Genomic DNA, 19,050 nt, shown 5'->3' with positions numbered 1-19,050 from the left:
ATGTTGGACATTCAACTGATGCAAAAGGCGAAATAGGTGAAGTACCAGGAAGAGGTGGACCAAAGCAAGCCATTTTTCTGTCACCCTATGTGTCATCAGGGGAAGGTGGGACAAAATCCTTGGAAACCCATGCGTGGTTCATTTTAATGAAGGTTAGATCATCCACATTTTGGGTTGACAGACGGGTCCTTTTTTCTGTCAGGATTGATCCAGCTGCACTGAAGACTCTTTCCGATAGCACACTTGCAGCTGGGCAAGCGAGCTCCTGTAAGGCATATTGGGCCAATTCAGGCCAGGTGTCCAGTTTAGCGGCCCAATAGTCAAAGGGGAATGACCTGTGTGGGAGAACATCGATATGGGAGGAAAAGTAGTTTGTAACCATAGTTGACAACTGCTGTCTCCTGTCACTTTCCATCGATGCAGTATTACCAGTTGTGTGAGCGGTATTTGAAAAATCAGTCCACAACATTGTCATGAAACCCCTGTCTCCAACGCCACTTCTGCTGTGTGCACCACGAACACCTCTGCCAAGCTGCCCCCGGCCCGTACGGCTCGTGTGAGAACCATCACCGCTGCTGTGTGCTGGGAATGCCTCAAGCAACCGATTTACCAGAGTTGCTTGTTTATTAGCCAATATTAGGTCAAGGTTCTCCTGTGGCATGATGTTTTGTAATTTGCCTTTATAGCGTGGATCCAGGATGCTGGCCAACCAGTAGTCGTCATCGTTCATCATTTTGGCAATGCGGGGGTCCCTTTTTAGGATCCGCAAGGCATAATCTGACATGTGGGCCAATGTTCCCGGTGTCAATGATACACTGCGAGTGCTGGGTGGAGGAGCACTTTCTGGCAAATCCACATCCCTCCAGTCACGCACAAACCCTGTACCAGACCTTGCCACGCCAACATTTTCACTTGCCCCACGAGATGCATCCTCCTCCCCTAAGTAATCATCCCCATCATCCTCCTCCTCCTCCTCCTCTTCTTCCTCCACCTCGTCCAGGAGAGGTCCCTGAGCAGACAATGGCTGAATGTCATCAAGGATTCCCTCCTCCTCTTCCTCCTCATCAACATTGGCTGCTGACGCCTGCTCCTTAAGGTGCGTCAAAGTTTGCATGAGCAGACGCATAAGTGGGATGCTCATGCTTAGGATGGCGTCGTCTGCGCTTACCAGCCGTGTGCATTCCTCAAAACACTGAAGGACTTTACAAAGGTCTTTCAGCTTCGACCACTGCACGCCTGTCAACTCCATGTCTGCTCTCAAAGTGCCTGGCCGTGTATCCTCCCACAAATGCATTATGGCCTGCCTCTGCTCGCACAGCCGCTCCACCATGTGCAGGGTGGAGTTCCACCTTGTTGCAATGTCGATAATGAGGCGGTGGTTGGGAAGGTGGAGCAATCGCTGCAGCTTCTGCATACGAACGGAGTGTACAGGTGACCGGCGGATGTGCGCGCACAGTCTTCGCACCTTCTGGAGCAGGGCTGTTAACTCCGGATAATTTTTGAGGAAGCACTGCACCACCAGGTTCAAGGTGTGAGCCAAGCAAGGTATGTGGCTGAGTTTTGAAAGGGCTATGGCTGCCACAAAATTACGCCCGTTATCACTAACTACCTTGCCTGCCTCAAGATGTACACTGCCCAGCCATGACTCAGTTTGTCGCTTCAAGTACTCGGCCAGCACCTCGGCGGTGTGTCTGTCGCCCAAACACATCATCTGCTACACAGCCTGCTGACGCTTTCCACTAGCTGCTCGATAGGGGGACACATCGTGTGCAACAGTGGCAGCTGCAGATGGAGTGCTCGTACGACTGCGCTCTGTGGACGAGCTGTCGCTTCTGGAGGAGGAGGAGGAGGAGGAGGGTCGAACGCCTACAGCCAACTGTTTCCTATACCGTGGGCTAGGCAGCACTGTCCCACCACCGCTGTCCCCTGTGGACCCTGCATCCACCACATTAACCCAGTGCGCAGTGATGGACACATAACGGCCCTGGCCATGCCGACTGGACCATGCATCAGTTGTGAGGTGCACCTTTCCGCTCACTGACTGCTTGAGTGCATGGACAATGCGGTCTTTCACATGATGGTGGAGGGCTGGGATGGCTTTGCGAGAGAAGTGGAGGCGACTGGGTAGGTCATAGCGTGGTACTGCATAGGCCATGAGTTCGCGGAAAGCTGTTCTTTCCACCAACCGAAAGGGCATCATCTCAAACGAGATTAGTTTGGCAATGTGGGCGTTCAAACCCAGTGTACGCGGATGAGAGACTGAGTACTTTCTTGACCTACTCATAGTGTCTGGGAGGGTGAGCTGGACTTGAGAGCTGCATATGGTGGAAGTAGCGGTGGACAGGGCGGACTGAGAGAGGGTTGATGATGGTGATGGAGTTGGTGTTCTTTCTGATGGCCTAGAATCAGTCTTTCGTTGATATAACAGTGGGATTCCCTGACTGCTGTGGCCTTGCAACGACACCTCAACATTTGCTGCTGTGCTAACTGGTGGGCTTACAGTGGGGGAAACAATGTAGCGTTGCTGACTACCTTCGTTGTGATCAGTTGCACATGTGGCACTTGAGGTTTGGTGTTGTGTACACGCTTGCAAGTGCATGCTGGTTAAATGTCTAAGCATGCAACTGGTATTCAAATTTTTCAGATTTTTCCCTCGGCTAAAGGTCTTTGCGCACTTCTTACAGATAACCTTGGCCTGATCATGAGGATTTTGTTCAAAAAAGTGCCACACTGCACTCTTCCTACTTTGGCAGACATTTTGCGGCCTAGCACGCTGTGATCTTTTGACCCTCTGGACAAGCTGTCCAGCAACTCTTTTGATGTTTGGAACCTGTCTTTGGAGTGCTCCGGGCCTGCCAGATAACAGCTGTTGCGATGTCGATGTCTGCTGTGGATGCTCCTCATCTGAGCTATTGGAAGCAGCACCCTCTTCCCCCAATGGATGCCAATCTGGGTCAACAACTGGGTCATCCATCACCTCCTCTTCTATGTCATGTGCACCTTTCTCTGTGTCACCGTGTATGGTGGTATAGTGTGCGGGAAGGGGCACCTGAGTCTCATCAGGGTCAAAATCTGGCTCTGTACACTGCGAGGACAATGTAGTGCTCTGAGTGAATGTACCAGCAGAATCATCCATCAGCGGCTGTGCATCAGTGCACTCCATGTCAGATTCATCTTGGCCTGGGTAATTCACCATTTGACTTGATAATCCAGGCATGGTATGTGAAAACAGCTCCATGGAGTAATCAGTAGTATGGCCTGCGTCATCCTTCAATCTTGGTTGGGGTGAAGGACACAAGGAAAGGTGTGGTTCATGAACATGAGCCTCCAATGACGACTCAGTGCTTTTACTTTTTACAACTGAAGAAGAGGAGGCGATAGAGCTGGAGGCTGAGTCAGCAATGTAAGACAAAACTTTTTCCTGATGCTCTGCCTTTAAAAGCGGTTTGCCAACTCCTAGAAAACTAAGCGTTCGAGGCCTTATGTAGCCAGACGATGACGCAGGGTCAGCACCTCCTGCATTCGGTCCTATTTTGCTCTTGCCACTACCATCAGATCCACCACCAACACCATCATTACCAGCTGCCAACCCCCGCCCAATTCCACGGCCTCTTCCACCAGCCTTCCTCATTTTTGGTAGAAATGTAGACAAAATCCAACAAACTATATAGTAATGTAAAACAAGGTACAAGGTGTCTATAGGACAGGGGAGTTTTAGAATTTCTGCACACACTTGTGGACAGTGGACACTTGTGGATTGTGTGCGGCCCACTGATATCTGAGCGCTATGTGACACGCTCGATGGCACAGCTGCCTGTGACCAAAGTGACGAGAGGATAATGGAGATTTTGAATCTCTGCGTACACTTGTGGACAGTGGACACTTGTGGATTGTGTGCGGCCCACTGATATCTGAGCGCTATGTGACACGCTCGATGGCACAGCTGCCTGTGACCAAAGTGACGAGAGGATAATGGAGATTTTGAATCTCTGCGTACACTTTTGGACACTGGACACTTGTGGATTGTGTGCGGCCCACTGATATCTGAGCGCTATGTGACACGCTCGATGGCACAGCTGCCTGTGACCAAAGTGACGAGAGGATAATGGAGATTTTGAATCTCTGCGTACACTTTTGGACACTGGACACTTGTGGATTGTGTGCGGCCCACTGATATCTGAGTGCTATGTGACACGCTCGATGGCACAGCTGCCTGTGACCAAAGTGACGAGAGGATAATGGAGATTTTGAATCTCTGCGTACACTTTTGGACACTGGACACTTGTGGATTGTGTGCGGCCCACTGATATCTGAGCGCTATGTGACACGCTCGATGGCACAGCTGCCTGTGACCAAAGTGACGAGAGGATAATGGAGATTTTGAATCTCTGCGTACACTTTTGGACACTAGACACTTGTGGATTGTGTGCGGCCCACTGATATCTGAGCGCTATGTGACACGCTCGATGGCACAGCTGCCTGTGACCAAAGTGACGAGAGGATAATGGAGATTTTGAATCTCTGCGTACACTTTTGGACACTGGACACTTGTGGATTGTGTGCGGCCCACTGATATCTGAGCGCTATGTGACACGCTCGATGGCACAGCTGCCTGTGACCAAAGTGACGAGAGGATAATGGAGATTTTGAATCTCTGCGTACACTTGTGGACAGTGGACACTTGTGGATTGTGTGCGGCCCACTGATATCTGAGCGCTATGTGACACGCTCGATGGCACAGCTGCCTGTGACCAAAGTGACGAGAGGATAATGGAGATTTTGAATCTCTGCGTACACTTTTGGACACTGGACACTTGTGGATTGTGTGCGGCCCACTGATATCTGAGCGCTATGTGACACGCTCGATGGCACAGCTGCCTGTGACCAAAGTGACGAGAGGATAATGGAGATTTTGAATCTCTGCGTACACTTTTGGACAGTGGACACTTGTGGATTGTGTGCGGCCCACTGATATCTGAGCGCTATGTGACACGCTCGATGGCACAGCTGCCTGTGACCAAAGTGACGAGAGGATAATGGAGATTTTGAATCTCTGCGTACACTTGTGGACAGTGGACACTTGTGGATTGTGTGCGGCCCACTGATATCTGAGCGCTATGTGACACGCTCGATGGCACAGCTGCCTGTGACCAAAGTGACGAGAGGATAATGGAGATTTTAAATCTCTGCGTACACTTTTGGACAGTGGACACTTGTGGATTGTGTGCGGCCCACTGATATCTGAGCGCTATGTGACACGCTCGATGGCACAGCTGCCTGTGACCAAAGTGACGAGAGGATAATGGAGATTTTGAATCTCTGCGTACACTTGTGGACAGTGGACACTTGTGGATTGTGTGCGGCCCACTGATATCTGAGCGCTATGTGACACGCTCGATGGCACAGCTGCCTGTGACCAAAGTGACAAGAGGATAATGGAGATTTTGAATCTCTGCGTACACTTGTGGACAGTGGACACTTGTGGATTGTGTGCGGCCCACTGATATCTGAGCGCTATGTGACACGCTCGATGGCACAGCTGCCTGTGACCAAAGTGACGAGAGGATAATGGAGATTTTGAATCTCTGCGTACACTTTTGGACACTGGACACTTGTGGATTGTGTGCGGCCCACTGATATCTGAGCGCTATGTGACACGCTCGATGGCACAGCTGCCTGTGACCAAAGTGACGAGAGGATAATGGAGATTTTGAATCTCTGCGTACACTTGTGGACAGTGGACACTTGTGGATTGTGTGCGGCCCACTGATATCTGAGCGCTATGTGACACGCTCGATGGCACAGCTGCCTGTGACCAAAGTGACGAGAGGATAATGGAGATTTTGAATCTCTGCGTACACTTTTGGACACTGGACACTTGTGGATTGTGTGCGGCCCACTGATATCTGAGCGCTATGTGACACGCTCGATGGCACAGCTGCCTGTGACCAAAGTGACGAGAGGATAAGGGAGATTGGATTGCTTTCAAAAAAGCAGTTTGCGGAGCAGTGGGTAAACAGCAATGCCAGCGTGTCAGGAAGCCTTAAAAGGCAGCCCAACAACCAACACCACTGATACACCACAATATAGCCTCCCCTTGCACTGCACACACAGTGACTTGTGTGTTGTGCAGGCCAAATCGCTAGCAGCAGAAGCAGTTTTTTTGTCTTCTTCCCTGCCTAACGCTCTCCCTACAGAATCAGCAGCAACCTCTCCCTATACTAAGATCGGCAGAAGTAAGATGGCGGTCGGCGTGCACTCCCTTTTATACCCCCTGTGACGCCCACCAAAGCAAGCCAATCACTTGCATGCCCTTCTGAAAGATGGTGGTGACCCGTGCCTATGTCATCACGTTGCCCACAGTGTCCGTGGATCCTGATTGGCTGAAAAAGAGCGCAAAACAAACTTTTGAAACGCGACTTTGGCGCGTAAGTCGCCGACCTTGTGGCCGACCTCATCCTAGGGTCGGGTTTCGTTTCATGAAACCCGACTTTGCCAAAAGTCGGCGACTTTTGAATTTTTTCGACCCGTTTCGCTCAACTCTACCCATCACACATCCATCCTGCAGTCCCGTGCCCATATGTCCATCATACATATCCTCCATCCCATAGTGCCATATCCATATACCCACCATACATATCCTCCATCTCATAGTCCAGTGCCCATAAACCCATCATACATATTCTCCATCCCATAGTCTTGTGTCCATATACCCAACATACATATCCTCCATCCCATAGTCCCGTGCCCATATATCCATCATACAATAATGTATGTAAAGTGCTGTGTAATTAAAGGCACTATATAAGTGAGTAAAATAAAATAAATACATATCCTCTATCCCATAGTCCTGTGCCCATATAACCATCACACATCCTTTATCCAAAAGTCCAGTGCTCATATACCCATCATACATATCCTCCATTCCATAGTCCCATGCCCATATATCAATCACACAGCCTACATCCAATAGTCCAGTGCCCATATACCCATCACACATCCTCTATCCCATAGTCCACTACCCATATACCCATCATACAAAGCCTCCATCCCATAGTCCCATGCCCATATGCCTATCACACATCCTCTATCCCATAGTCCAGTGCCCATATACCCATCATACATCATCCCATAGTCCAATGCCCATATACCCATCACACATCCTCTATCCCATAGTCCCGTGCCCATATACCCATCACACATCCTCTATCCCATAGTCTCAAGCCCATATACCTATCACACATCCTCTATCCCATAGTCCAGTGCCCATATACCCATCATATATCATCCCATATTCCAATGCCCATATACCCATCACACATCCTCTATCCCATAGTCCCATGCCTATATACCCATCACCCATCCTCTATCCCATAGTCCAGTGCCCATATACCCATCACACATCCTCCATCCCATAGTCCAGTGCCCATATACCCATCACACATCCTCTATCCCATAGTCCCGTGCCCATATATCCATCACACTTCCTCAATCCCATAGTCCAGTGCCCATGTGCCATCACACATCCCATAGTCCTGGGCCCATATACTCATCAATTTGTGTATAAAATACCCTCATGTCAGTGTGACAATTAGCTTTTGAAAAAGAACACAGTTCTAGTGTTCGAAGCGCATCACTATTTGATTATTCATGTGAACTCTGCTATGATTTTTTGCTACTTTTACTATTAAAACATGGAACTTTTTGGAAGCTGGAATTTCCTCTCTCTTTTTTCTGATTGAATGCACGCTGGACTACATATTTCCGTGCTCCCACACACCACAAGCTGTTATGATTTGGTCACCGAGGAGGACTACCGGGGAATCAGCTAAGCAACCAGGAAACCAGAAAGGTTGGCCACTTAGTGGATTGCAGACCCCTAAACCTAACAACACAACTAGCATTAGCCGTGGTACGTGCCTACGATGCCCTAGACGCCTCGGCACAGCCAAAGAGTTAACTAAGCCTAAAGCAAGAAAGGGGAAAGCTAAACTGCCCCAGAGTAGAATCCCAAAGGAATAGATAGCCCACAACATACATTGTCTGTGAGACAAGATGAGGCACAAACGCAGGCAGAAAATAGAGTCAGACAGAAAAGATACTGTCTGCAATCACGCAAAAACCCTAAAAAATCCAACACATCTGATATATAAAAATACTGAGGCCACATGACCTCTCCCCCACTAGATCAGCATTCTGGTGTGAACTGGAAGCAAAGCAAAAGATATTAAAATAACAGAGAATTAGCAATACTGAACAGAATGACATAAGCTGTGACATATGAGCGGGGTCCAGCACAAATCCCAGCAGGGAATAATGCTGAACCCACACAGCAAAGCAGAAAGCAGAAAAAGGCAAAAACTAAATCAAATTCAAAAGATTCCAGCAAACAAATAACTTATCTGAATGATGCAAGACCAAGGAATGGAAAAAGCAGTCTTCACAATGCACAGGAAGAGAAACCAAATCACCAGCAGCAACTGACTCGAATCTTGCTCACTTAAATCCTCCCAGTCAGTAACCCCTGACTTCCAATCATGGTCTTCAGGTGATAGACTTCTGTCAACACGAGCAGCTCCACTACCCGCATTAACCACCAGAGGGAGCCCCAACTCAGAAGTCAGACCAAGAGAGTTCACAACAGTACCCACCCTTGAGGAGGGGTCACCGAACCCTCATCCGCGTCACCAGGCCGATCAGGATGGGCCCGGTGAAAAGCACGAACCAATCTTTCGGCATGAATGTCAGAAGCAGAGACCCAAGAATTATCCTCCTGGCCATAACCTTTCCACTTAATCAAGTACTGGAGTCTCAGTCTAGCCATACGAGAATCCAATATCTTCTCTACCTCATACTCCAGATCACCCTCAACCAATACAGGATCAGGGGGCGCAGCCATGGGAACCACTGGCTCCACAAACCTTTTCAACAAAGATTTATGAAAAACGTCATGAATCTTAAATGTTCCTGGAAGAGCCAAATGTTAAGAATGGGATTGAGGGCTTCCAAAATCTTATAAGGTCCAATGAACCTTGGCTTGAATTTTGGAGACGCAACTTTCATAGGAATATTTTTTGAGGACAGCCAAACCATGTCACCCACTTTAAACCGGGGACCAGTGGTCCTATGCCAGTTGGCAAACCGTTGGGCCTTCTCCTGAGAATGAGAAAACTTATCTACTACTTGATCCCAAATCTGCTGCATTCTCTCTACCACAGAATCCAGATCTGGGCAGGCCAAAGCCTCCACCTGCTCTGAAGAAAAACGAGGATGAAACTCAAAGTTGCAGAAAAAAGGAGATATCAAAGTGGCAGAACTAGCCCTATTATTTAGAGCAAATTCGGCCAAGGGCAAAAATGAGACCCAGTCATCTTGATCAGCAGAAATAAAACATCTCAAATAGGTTTCCAAAGTCTGGTTTGTTCTCTCAGTTTGCCCATTGGTCTGAGGATGAAATACAGAGGAGAAAGACAACTGAATTTCCAGTTTAGAACAAAAAGCTCTCCAAAATCTGGAAACAAACTGAACTCCTCTGTCTGAGACAATGTTCTCAGGAATACCGTGCAAACGAACCACCTGTTGTAAAAACAAGGGCACCAACTCAGAAGAAGATGGCAACTTTGGGAGTGGTACGAGATGGACCATCTTAGAAAATCTATCACAGATCACCCAGATAACAGTCATTCTCTGAGAAACAGGGAGATCAGAAATAAAATCCATTGAAATATGGGTCCATGGCCTCCTGGGCACCGGCAGGGGCATTAACAAACCACTAGATCGAGAACAGGGTTCTGACATCACGAGATAAAGCAGGCCACCAAAAAGACTGACTCACCAAGTCTCTGGTACCAAAAATACCAGGATGACCAGCTAACGCGGAGCACTGAATTTCAGACATTACTCTTCTCCTCCACTGGTCAGGGACATAGAATTTCCCCATAGGGCATCGTTCAGGTTTGTCCTCCTGAAAATCCTCCAGGGCAAGTCTCAAATCGGGTGAAATGGCGGGAAGAACCACACCCTCATTTGGAATGGTAGTTGGTTCGGTCACATCAAGAGAATCAGCAAAGAAACTCCTAGAGAGGGTTCCGCCTTAACATTGTTAGTGCCCGGAAGAAAGGGGACCACAAAATTAAAACGCGTAAAAATCAAGGCCCACCTAGCCTGTCTAGGGTTCAATCGCTTGGCTGATTCGAGATAGATCAGGTTCTTGTGGTCGATAAGGACCACAACTTGATGTCTGGCTCCCTCCAACCAATGTCTCCACTCTTCAAAAGCCCACTTCATGGCCAACAGTTCCCGATTCTCCACATCATAGTTACAGTTGTGGCCAAAAGTATTGACACCCCTGCAATTTTGTCAGATAATACTCAGTTTGTTCCTGAAAATGATTGCAATCACAAATTCTTTGGTATTATTATCTTCATTTAATTTGTCTTAAATGAAAAAACACAAAAGAGAATGAAGCAAAAAGCAAAACATTGATCATTTCACACAAAACTCCAAAAATGGGCCAAACAAAAGTATTTGCACCCTCAGCCTAATACTTGGTTGCACAACCTTTAGCCAATATAACTGCGACCAACCGCTTCCGGTAACCATCAATGAGTTTCTTACAATTCTCTGCTGGAATTTTAGACCATTCTTCTGTGGCAAACTGCTCCAGGTCCCTGATATTAGAAGGGTGCCTTCTCCAAACTGCCATTTTTAGATCTCTCCACAGGTGTTCTATGGGATTCAGGTCTGGACTCATTGCTGGCCACCTTAGAAGTCTCCAGTGCTTTCTCTCAAACCATTTTCTAGTGCTTTTTGAAGTGTGTTTTGGGTCATTGTCCTGCTGGAAGACCCATGACCTCTGAGGGAGACCCAGCTTTCTCACACTGGGCCCTACATTATGCTGCAAAATTTGTTGGTAGTCTTCAGACTTCATAATGCCATGCACACGGTCAAGCAGTCCAGTGCCAGAGGCAGCAAAGCAACCCCAAAACATCAGGGAACCTCCGCCATGTTTGACTGTAGGGACCGTGTTTTTTTCTTTGAATGCCTCTTTTTTTCTCCTGTAAACTCTATGTTGATGCCTTTGCCCAAAAAGCTCTACTTTTGTCTCATCTGACCAGAGAACATTCTTCCAAAACGTTTTAGGCTTTTTCAGGTATGTTTTGGCAAACTCCAGCCTGGCTTTTTTATGTCTCGGGGGTAAGAAGTGGGGTCTTCCTGGGTCTCCTACCATACAGTCCCTTTTCATTCAGATGCCGACGGATAGTACGGGTTGACACTGTTGTACCCTCGGACTGCAGGGCAGCTTGAACTTATTTGGATGTTAGTCGAGGTTCTTTATCCAACATTCGCACAATCTTGCGTTGAAATCTCTTGTCAATTTTTCTTTTCCGTCCAAATCTAGGGAGGTTAGCCACAGTGCCATGGGCTTTAAACTTCTTGATGACACTGTGCACGGTAGACATAGGAACATTCAGGTGTTTGGAGATGGACTTATAGCCTTGAGATTGCTCATGCTTCCTCACAATTTGGTTTCTCAAGTCCTCAGACAGTTCTTTGGTCTTCTTTCTTTCCTCCATGCTCAATGTGGTACACACAAGGACACAGGAGAGAGGTTGAGTCAACTTTAATCCAGGTCAACTGGCTGCAAGTGTGATTTAGTTATTGCCAACACCTGTTAGGTGCCACAGGTAAGTTAGAGGTGCTGTTAATTACACAAATTAGAGAAGCATCACAAGATTTTTTGAACAGTGCCAATACTTTTGTCCACCCTCTTTTTTATGTTTGGTGTGGAATTATATCCAATTTGGCTTTAGGACAGTTCTTTTTGTGTTTTTTCATTTAAGACAAATTAAATGAAAATAATAATAACAAAGAATTTGAGTTTGCAATAATTTTCAGGAAGAAACTGAGTATTATCTGACAAAATTGCAGGGGTGTCAATACTTTTGGCCACAACTGTACATTCAGATGGGGAAAATTTTCCAGAAAAGAAGGCACAAGGATTCATTTTAGAGGTTACCGTATCTCTTTGAGACAAAACGGCTCCTGCACCAATCTCAGAAGCATCTATCTCCACCTGAAATGGGAGTGAAACATCAAGTTGCCGTAAGACCGGAGCAGCAGCGAATCTCCGCTTAAGCTCCTGGAACGCCGAGACTGCCTCTGGAGACCAATTCACCACATCAGCGCCCTTTTTGGTCAAATCGGTCAGTGATTTTACAACACCGGAAAAGTTACTTATAAATTTACGGTAGAAATTAGCAAAACCCAAAAATTTCTGGAGGGCCTTCAAGGAAGTGGGCTGAACCCAATCATAAATGGCCTGGACCTTGGCCGGGTCCATTTCAGTAGCGGACGGGTAAAAATTAATCCCAAAAACGAAATCTTTTGTACGCCAAAGAGACATTTCGATGCCTTAACATACAGAGTGTTTTCTCTCAAAATCCGGAACACAGTCCGTACATGTTCCACATGAGAATCCCAATCACTGGAAAAAATCAAAATATCGTCCAAATAAATGATCAAAAACTTATCCACAAAGTCCCGGAAAATATCGTTCATGAAAGATTGGAAGACGGAAGGGGCTTAGAGAGCCCAAAAGGCATCACTAGGTACTCAAAATGTCCCTCAGGAGTATTAAACGCTGTCTTCCATTTATCACCGTGCTTGATGCGAGTAAGATTATACGCCCCCCCAAGGTCAAGCTTGGTAAACCAACTAGCACCTTTAACTCTGGAAAATAAATCAGAAATCGGGGTAACAGATACTGATATTTAACAGTGATTTTATTAAGAGAACAATAATCAATACATGGCCTTAATGAACCATCTTTCTTGGCCACAAAAAAAACAGCACCTAAAGGTGAAGAGGATGGTCTGATATGACCCTTCTCCAATAACTCCTTGATATAAGATCGCATAGCATCATGTTCAGATACAAATAAGTTGAAAAGCCGACCCTTGGGAAATTTACAACCGGGCACTAAGTCAATCGCGCAATCATAACTCCTATGAGGAGGCAAAGACACAGACTTACTCTCACTAAATACATCAGAAAAATCAGCCAAATAATTAGGAACATCATGAGACTGGGGAGAGGTGGAGAAAACAGGAGTGTCACTAAGAACACACTGACATTCCCAACTCACCACAGACACAGATTTCCAATCCAAAACAGGATTATGGGTCTGTAACCAAGGAAAACCCAGTACAATAATGTCATGTAAATTATGTAACACCAAAAATTTACAATTCTCTTGGTGGTCCAGGGCGACCCGCATTATCACCTGGGTCCAAAACTGGGGTTTATTCTCTGCTAAGGGGGTAGCATCAATACCCCTCAAAGGAATTGGGGTCCTCTGGGGTATCATGGGAAACCCACAACGTTTGGCAAAGTCAAAATCCATCAGATTCAGAGGTGCTCCTGAATCAACAAAAGCTTTAGCAGAAAATGAAGACAAGGAGCAGATCAAGGAAACCGCCAAAAGGAATTTAGGCTGCACATTGCTCATAGCAAATGAGTGGGCAAAACGTTTTTCCTGCTTAGGGCAAACAGAAATAGCATGAGAGGCTTCCCCACAAAAGAAGCATAACTTATTACGCCTTCTAAACTCTTGACTTTGCGCCGTAGACAAAACCCTATCACATTGCATGGGCCCAGTAGTCTGCTCAAAAGGCGGCAACGCCTCTCGCATAGTTTTACGTTCATGTAAACGTCGATCAAGTTGAATGGCTAGTGACATAGAGTCGTTAAAACCAGAGTGGACCGGAAATTCCACTGTAACATCTTTTACGGTTTCTGCCAAACCTTTCCAAAAGAGAGCTGCTAGGGCGTCATCATTCCATTTAGTAAGGACCGCCCACTTTTGGAATTTTTGACAATATAACTCTGCCGCATCCTGACTTTGGTTCAATGCCAATAAGGTTTCTCAGCTTGATCAATAACATTAGGTTCATCATACAACAACCCCAAGGCTTGGAAAAACGCATCCACATCAGCCAAAATAGGATTCCCAGGTGTCAGAGAAAAAGCCCAGTCCTGGGGATCGCCATGCAACAGGGAGATGACAATTTTAACCTGCTGCACTGAGTTCCCTGAGGAGTTAGGTTTTAAGGCAAAAAACAGTTTACAATTATTCTTAAAGTTCAAAAATTTAGATCGATCCCCAGAAAATACATCAGGGATAGGAATTTTTGATTCTACAGCAGACGATTGCGCGAGATAGGCAGAAATTCCCCGAACTTCAGCAGCGAGTTGCTCAACACGATCGGACAATTGCTTAGTCTCAATTAAAGAAAAAATTTTCCTACGGTCCCCAGAGAAAAAGAGGAAAAAATATATAAAAATTCTGACACTTTTTTTTTTTTTTACAATTTTTTCCTTCTTTAGAGTACGCTAGAGTCTACAGTTTAGGCTGGTGATTCTGTTATGATTCGGTCACCGAGGAGGATTAACGGGGAATCAGCTAAGCAACCAGGAAACCAGAAAGGTTGGCCACTTAGCGGATTGCAGACCCCTAAACCTAACAACACAACTAGCATTAGGTGTGGGATGTGCCTACGATGCCCTAGATGCCTCGGCACAGCCAAAGAGTTAACTAAGCCTAAAGCAAGAAAGGGGACAGCTAAACTGCCCCGGAGTAGAACGCCAAAGGAATAGATAGCCCCCAAACATTTATTGTCCGTGAGACAAGATGAGGCACAAACGCAGGCAGAAAATAGAGTGAGGAAATGATGGGGCCCAAACTGTCTAGCTAGGACAGGACAGAAAAGATACTGTCTGCAATCACACAAAAACCCTAAAAAATCCAACACGTCTGATATACAAAAACACTGAGGCCACACGACCTCTCCCCCACTAGATCAGCATTCTGGTGTGAACTGGAAGCAAAGCAAAAGATATTAATATAACAGAGAATTAGCAATACTGAACAGAATGACATAAGCTGTGACATATGAGCGGGGTCCAGCACAAATCCCAACAGGGAATAATGCTGAACCCACGCAGCAAAGCAGAAAGCAGAAAAAGGCAAAAACTATATCAAATTCAAAAGATTCCAGCAAACAAATAACTTATCTGAATGATGCAAGACCAAGGAAGGGAAAAAGCAGACTTCACAATGCACAGGAATAGAAACCAAAACACCAGCAGCAACCGAAGGAAGCTTGCTCACTTAAATCCTCCCAGTCAGTGACACTTGACATCCAATCATCGTCTTCAGGTGATAGACTTCTGTCAACACGAGCAGCTCCACTACCCGCATTAACCAACAGAGGGAGCCCTGACTCAGAAGTCAGATCAAGAGAGATCACAACAACAAGCTGCATCAGGTGAGCTGGTTGGATTCTTTTTCACTACTCCATATACCCATCATACTTATCCTCCATCCCATAGTCCCCTGCCCATATACCCACCACACATATCTTCCATCCCATAGTCCCGTGCCCATATACCCATCACACATCCTCCATCCCATAGTCCTGAGTCGGGTGGTGCTGAGCAGGAAGTTCCTGGAGATGTGCTGTTATGTAACTGAGAATGGATGGAGCCTTGTACCGTAAAATCCTGAGTGACAACCTCCTTCCCTCCACCAGGACATTAAAAATAGGTCACGGCTGGGTCTTTCAGCAAGACAATGACCCAAAACATACAGCCAAGGCAACAAAGGAGTGACTCAAAAAGAAGCACATTAATGATATGGAGTGGCCTAGCCAGTCTCCAGACCGTAATCCCATAGAAAACTTATTGAGGGAGTTGAAGCTCTGAGTTGCCAAGCGACAGCCTCAAAATCAAAGAGGAGTGGACCAAAATTACTCCTGACATGTGCGCAAACTTCATCATCATCTTCAAAAAACATCTGACTGCTGTGCTTGCTAACAAAGGTTTTGCCACCAAGTATTAATGTCATGAAGTGACTCAACCCAATGGGTGGTCAGTCAGGGAATGGCACAACACTCACACATTGGGATGGTATTGGGGAGAGGAAGGCCCTACTGATAGGTAATGAGGGATGGTCACCACCTGAGCTCAAACCTGAGCCTGTCCCTGCACTCCCCTAATGCCCTATGTGGGTCCTTCCCCCCACCGCCATCAGGATACCTTATCTTTCTCTGTCACCTAACACTGCCCTAGCTAGTGAACTGGATGGCGTAGGGCATTAGCCTAGCCACTACAGATAATTCCACACTGGGGACAGTGACAAACACGAAAGGGACAGGGAAACAAACACCTAGCTTTCTCTTCTGCAAAGAACTGCACAGCAGAATAAGGGCACCTGGAAAATGAACACAGCAGAAGCACCACTGCACCCAGAGAGCTCCTCACTCAGGCTTGGTCACTGAAGATTTCTCTATCACCAACAGTCAGCTGATGCATCAGGTCACCTTTTAAGGTATGGTGGGAGTGGTCACCGCCTACATCAGCTGACCCAACAGCACTGCAACTACACCAGATTGCCAGCGGGGAAAAAAATGACATTAACCCCGCTGGCCTGAAAGGAAAAAAGTTTTAACTGAGTGGAACCAGAGCTGCCACAAATCCAAAAATGGATCGTGACAATTAAGTCTTGTTTGCCAGAGGGATCAAATACTTATTTCTCAATGCAAAATGCAAATAAGTTTTTATAATTTATACCATGTGATTTTCTGGATTTTATTTTTGATGCTCTATCTCTCAATGTTAAAATTAACCTACCCTTAAAATTATAGACAGTTCATGTCTTTGTCAGTGGGCAAACTAGTAAAATCAGCAAGGGATCAAATACTTATTCCCCCACTGTACTAGTATGATCTACTTGTGGATTCAGAGCCTCTACAGTTTTTAGTACAGAAAATCCTCCCATCCATGCCAGTGAAGGCTGTGGCTCATTGCTTTAGCTGCTGCCTGCAGGTTGTGGGTTCAATTTCCGGGAAGACCAGATCTCAAAAAAGAAGATAAAATTACATTTTTTAAATTGTTTTTCATTATTTTTTAGAAATAGTATAGGAAGACAAATCTTACTTTTATTTTCTCTCTAGAACAGGTACATAGAAATACACTGCTATGTACAGATGTATCTCATTCTCTATGTATCAGCATAATGTGCCTGTGAGCTCTGAGCCTGCAATGTAGCTTCAAGTAGGCTGTGATTCACAGCTTTCTGAATGATACAGTTGGTGGGTATGATTCCTGCAGAGGTCAGTTCAAAAGGCGAGACTTGTTTATTTAATTAATGTAAGTATGTGCAGAGCAGAGATGCCAGCCCCACCCCAGAGGAGGAGAGGAGTTACAGAGCAATGACGCTATGGAGAGAAGAGTTTCTTGCTTAGCCTTTACTGGTTATTTTAGGGGACACCCCCCCAAAAATTACTAACCAGTAAAGGCTATACAGACAGCTACAGCCTGATATTAATAGCCTAGGAACAGGCCAAGGATATTGGCCCCTTCCCAAACTAAAAACATCAGCCCTCAGCCCCTCCAGAAATGGGGAATTCCATTAGATGCACCAAATCTGGCACTTAGCATCCGCTTTTCCCACTTGCCCTAGTGCGTTGTCAAGTGGGGTAATAGTTGTTACGTTGATGTCAGCTGTTTTATGTTCCATGATATCAAGCCCAGGAATTAGGGCCCGTTACACATAGCGATATCGCTAGCAATATCGCTATAACTTCACTGGTTTTGTGACGCAGCAGCGATATTGTTAGCGATATCGCTCCATGTGATACTTACCTCCGACCAGCTGGTTATCGCTGATCGCGCGAGAGCGTCCTGGGCCGTTTCTCGTCGTCAGCTTCCTGCTGGGCTTCCTGCTGTGGCGATGAGCGACGCGTGGACGCGGGCAGGAGGATGTCTTCATCGCCGCGTCTGACAGGTAAGTAGCGACCTCCGAACGCTGCTATGCCGCTGGTGAGATCTGCCTGTTTGGCAGCTCACTAGCGACCACTTAGAGATGCACCAGCGATTCTGACCGGGTCATATCGTTGTCGGGATCGCTGGTGCATCGCTAAGTGTAACGGTACCCTTAATAATGGAGAGGAGTGTGTAAGACACCTTCATTACTAACCCTATAGTAAAATTTAATAAAGACAGAGTAAAGTCCTGTAGTTTGAATAAGCACACAAAGATATTTTTATTTGAAATAAACACTCTCTGACCTTCTTGTACCCATTAATCAACAAAAAATAAAATTAAAAAAGCAAAGTTATACTCACTTTTCCGCCGATAATCCATTAATGGCCATGTCCCTCGATGATCCAGATGGTTTGGTGAGCGGTCACATCAGTAATGTGACTGCTCACCATGCCAGCCAGAGCACACTGAGATGAGCATGAGAAGCAGTGCCTTTTGTGCCTTTTCTCTGCAATAACAGATATGTACTGTATGTACAGAAAATTATGTTTAATCAGGGTTCCGTGCCTCCTATCTAAATGCTGTCAGGTATTGGTGTGTGGAGCCCTTTTGATTAAACTATGCTTAGTAGCGACTGTGGCATTAGAGTGGTCAGACAGAGGGGGAGCAACGCAATTACAGCAAGGGCTGATCGATTATAATGACAGCCAGGACAGTCTACATACACAAATCAAAAATACTACTATTAAAACATGCAGCTAACCCTATAAAAACAAAAAAGTTATGTGTCTCAAAATACAAACAACAAAATTATTATTTTTTTAAATGTTATTTTGTAAAAGTGGTTAAAATGTAAATAATTATATAAAATGTAGTATTGAATTAATTGTACTGACCTGCAAATAAAGTCACTAATTAAGTTTTACCTGCAAATGAATTTTGTAATAACGATAAACACGCAACAGAATTATGTTTGTCACCATTTCATCCCACAAAAAAGTTGTTTTGTTTTTTTTCATTTCTCATAATTTTAATTATTAAATAGTGATGAGAGAGTATACTCGTTGCTCGTGTTTTCCAGAGCATGCTCCGGTGGTCTCTGAGTATTTTGTCGTGCTCGGAGATTTAGTTTTTGTCGCCTCAGCTGCATGATTTGCCTCTGCTGGACAGCCTGAATACATGTGGGAATTCCCTAACAAACAGGCATTCCTCACATGTATTCAG

This window comes from Dendrobates tinctorius, unplaced genomic scaffold (genome assembly GCF_039654945.1).
Source record: "Dendrobates tinctorius isolate UK_male_01 unplaced genomic scaffold, ASM3965494v1 ptg000043l, whole genome shotgun sequence".
Lineage (NCBI taxonomy): Eukaryota > Metazoa > Chordata > Amphibia > Anura > Dendrobatidae > Dendrobates > Dendrobates tinctorius.
The sequence above is the reverse complement of the archived record's forward strand: the minus strand, read 5'-3'. Positions refer to the sequence as shown.